The 4,265-nt window shown below is 34.6% G+C and overlaps 1 pseudogene; it reads left to right on the forward strand.

Annotated features, from left to right (window-relative positions):
• Positions 1-406: 406 nt before the first annotated feature.
• LOC146735565 (uncharacterized) lies at positions 407-3,909 on the forward strand (annotated as a pseudogene).
• The last annotated feature ends 356 nt before the right edge of the window (positions 3,910-4,265 follow it).

Consider the following 4,265-nt stretch of genomic DNA (forward strand, 5'->3'; position numbering starts at 1 on the left):
GATTTTGAACATTGCGTTATGCAAAGTCATTCAAGCTATGCTAGTATTCAGCAATACTAGTATAAATGTGTATATGTGCATATGTATTGTATTATTGTAAAACTATTACACAAATGGAAAATTGTTAGTCTTCATAATTATTTGCTAGTTTAAAAGATATAACATGTGTATTGTACAGGCCGACCCTGTATTGTTACGTTGCATTGTTTGAACAAATAAAAGTAAATAAAACACAGGTTTATTCTTAAGTCCATTTTGTCAATAGGAAACAGCTGGAGACCCAGAATCCTGCTGCAGTGAAATATGGGAATCTGATGAAGATGTGAGAGAAGCAGAGTTATTGAATGAGGAATCAGCTACTAATGAAGATTCATCCATACCGAAACCAATGTTTCAGATACTTGTAGATGCAATGATGTTTTTTCTTTTATTATGGCAGAAGTGTTACAACGTTTCTGATAGAGGAATCACAATTCTCTTGAAATTTATGAAACAGTTCCTTCTAATGTGTTCAGACCACTTGGAGTTGCCATTGCTAATAGAGTTAGCAAGTTACATTCCTCTGTCACTTTACAAGGTTAGACAATTGCTGGGTCTTAACAGAGATGATTTTGACAAGTATGTGGTGTGTCCAAAGTGTGCAGAATTGTATAGATTTCAAGATTGCTACCGAACTGATAGAAATGGGCTGAAAATACCTCTGAAATGTTCTTTCATTAGATTTCCAAAGCACCCACAGAGAAAACATCGCCAGCCTTGTAATTCTCCACTTTTGAAGAAAGTAAAAGGAAATATGAAAGAATATTTGTATCCTATAAAACTATACTGTTACAAAAGCCTCAAACAAACATTGCAGTCATTTCTTAGAAGACCTAATTTTCTAAATCGATGTAACCAGTGGAGAAATAGAAACATTCCTGAAGGAGTTATGAGTGACATTTATGATGGAAAAGTTTGGAAAGATTTTGTAGAAGCTGGTTTCTTTAGTAGTGATTATGATCTGAGCTTGACACTCAATGTTGATTGGTTTCAACCATATGAGCACAGCCCATACTCAGCAGGGGCCATTTATATGGTTATCAATAACCTTCCCAGAGAGGAACGTTTTAATGCAGAAAATGTGATTCTTGTTGGTGTCCTACCAGGACCGGATGAACCAAAGAAAAATTTAAATTCCTATCTTAAGCCACTTGTAGCAGAGTTGCAGGAGTTGGTTGAAGGAGTAAAGTTAGAAGATGGTTCAATGTCTGGTAACACATACAGAGCAATTGTTATGTGCCTGTCAAGTGATATTCCTGCCTGTCGGAAATGTGGAGGTTTCGTTGGACATGGAGCTTTGAGAGGTGAGAAAAAATATTTTTTATTATCCACACTCATAAATAAACTCACAACTATGGATGAATGTGTTACAAACTGATTTTTGTTTGTGATTTAAATTTGTACTGCGTAACTATATGTTGAGAAATTATGCAAGAGACCTAAATTGTTTGACACTGTGTCACATTATACATGTACCAGTAATAATTAATACACAAAATGTCACATGTTTATACCCTAAAAACTTTAAAAATGTGTTCCTCTAAAACTTCAACATGTACTGTACATAGAGGCCAAGTCAAGTTTTTGTTTTTGAACCCTAACTTGAACACTGTTGCCCATAGAAAAATTTAACCAAATATTGCTACTATTGATCAAAAATGCTTGTCATTATTCTTTCGTGAGTACTTGAAGCAATCATTTTGATATGTTGAAACGCTTCTTAATATGAGAAAAAAATAAAATAATTTTGACTGGTTACATGGTTTGGATCATCTTGAATCTCCTGCATAAGGAGCCAAAAATTCAAGCTTGTGTTTGAAATTAATATTTTGACCAATTGATCTAAAATAATGCATCATGGAGGTAAAAAAAGAAGAAGCAGTGGTGGAAAATAAGCCTATGAACTTCAATTGTTAAGCTCCTAATTCCTTTGTACTTCTGGTGTTTGAACTCGAAGCCGTTTCTTTAAGCAAGTGTACCGGCCGTAATGTTCAGATTACACAGAAAAAATTTTCTGATGAAATATTAAATCAATTGCGCAGATCATAAATAAGGCCTGTACTTATGTGCGGTGACTTTTGTTGAAAACAAGAAGTCACCATTCACAAACTAGACACTTGGACATTTAATTGTTTGTAGTTGAAGATTGACTATATTTTATACTTTCTGACGAGTCAGCTTTTGAAACACTTCATTTATATGATCCACAGAATTCCGCAAAAATGTTTAACTTTTTGTAGAATCGGCTTTTGAAAACCATTGTCAAATCTGGCGTGCGACAGCGAGCGGTTGTCGAAAATCACAAATATTGGTGCGATGGTATGGTTTTCGCTGCCAACCATGTACACTATGACTCGTCCACTGTGCAGTTGAAATTTCTGAAATTTGTTGAAATACTCTGAATTGCATAATCGCTATTGAGGGATTAAACAGATAGCAGAAAAACAGATACCAGTTTACCAGTTTAACAATTGCCAACCATCATAGTACACAAAGGAAACAGTAGGCATCATTGCTCCTCCTTTTTTAGCTCCATGGTTGAATGCAGTATCCTTTGTCGAAGTTTTTTATGAGAAAAATAAAATAATTGAGATCGATTGCTTTGCTTTGCTGCTATTGCGATTTTATGAAAAATGGGTTTACATAAAGTGCCTAATATTTAGCAAAATCACAAAATCATGTTTTTAAGGGGTTGGGCGCTTGTTGCACATCAATATACTATCTGTTGGAATTGATTTGGCAAAAAAACGGCATGATTTTTTTTTAAGATAGTTAGCAATTCACAATTTTTGAAAGGTAAACAGAATATGGAATGAACCAGGGTTCTCTCCAGGGCATTATAGAGTAGGGGTTTTCATTCGTTTACTTTTGGATAAACAATAGAACCAATTTAGCATAACAATGAATACAATATAAGTCATTAACAATCTAAATTTTGCATCATAGAATCACTAGAATTGCATTTGTGAAATACAAATTTTTGAATGGCTTTCATGTTTGATATCGAAGGCTTGTTCTGCATTTTTAACAGTACTTTAAAAATGCAGAACATGCATTCCACAAATATAAAATGTAAAATCGTCTTGGCCATAGATGAATCAGTGTTGGCTACAAGTAACATTGTGAATCATATTTCCCTGTGATGTTGTATACAGAATTGTTATTTTGACTAACAAATTAGAATATCACATATATATTTATTTGCTGTATCTAGTACATAGATTTCAATGGCCGCTGCAGTTTGTGAATTTCCTGTTGCTCAAACTGTGTTCCAATGCTAAATTAAATTTAAATGCACAGTAATAAATCACATTTTCTGAAAACAAGTTCATATTTATAACTGCTTCTCATTTTTCTAAATTTTTGAAATGTTCATTATTCATCTTCTAGGTTGCAGTAAATGCTTGAAAACCTTCCCGCGGGAAACATTTGGAGCCAAGGCTGATTATTCAGGCTATTCCCCTGACAATTACCCACCTAGATGTGATGAAGATCATAAGTCATTTGCTGTTAAAGTGGAGAATGCAGCAACACTGGCTGAACAGAACAAACATGAAAGAGAGTATGGAGCGCGTTGGACTGAACTGAACAATTTGCCGTATTACCATCCAGTAAGATTTCATGTAATAGACCCGATGCACAACCTTCTTCTTGGCACAGCTAAACATGTAACTCAGATATGGAAAGATAAAGGTGTTATTGATGGCAACATGTTCAGTATGATACAGTCTAAAGTGGATGGTATGAAAGTTCCTGGAAATGTAGGAAGAATTCCAAGAAAAATTGCGTCAGGTTTTTCTGGTTTCACTGCTGACCAGTGGAAAAACTGGGTGCTTATTTTCTCTCAATATGCTCTTAAAGACATTATAAGCAATGACCAATATAATTGCTGGGGCCTGTTTGTCAATGCATGCAGAATCATGTGTTCAAAAGTTATATCCACTGAACAGGTATTAAAGGCACATGATTATTTGCATAAATTCTGCATGTTTTTTAGACAACTCCATGGAAGTGAAGCATGCACTATAAATATGCATTTACATCTCCATTTAAAAGATTGTCTGTTGGATTATGGGCCTGTTTATGCATTTTGGTGCTTTTCATTCGAAAGATATAATGGTATTTTGGGCAACTACCCTACCAATAACCAGGGAATAACTGTTCAACTTATGAGGAAATTTACTTTAGGACAGCAGATTGAAGATAAACCGTGGCCAGAATGTATC

Source organism: Saccoglossus kowalevskii, chromosome 12 (assembly GCF_978046115.1).
Source record: "Saccoglossus kowalevskii chromosome 12, keSacKowa6.1, whole genome shotgun sequence".
Taxonomy (NCBI): Eukaryota; Metazoa; Hemichordata; class Enteropneusta; family Harrimaniidae; genus Saccoglossus; species Saccoglossus kowalevskii.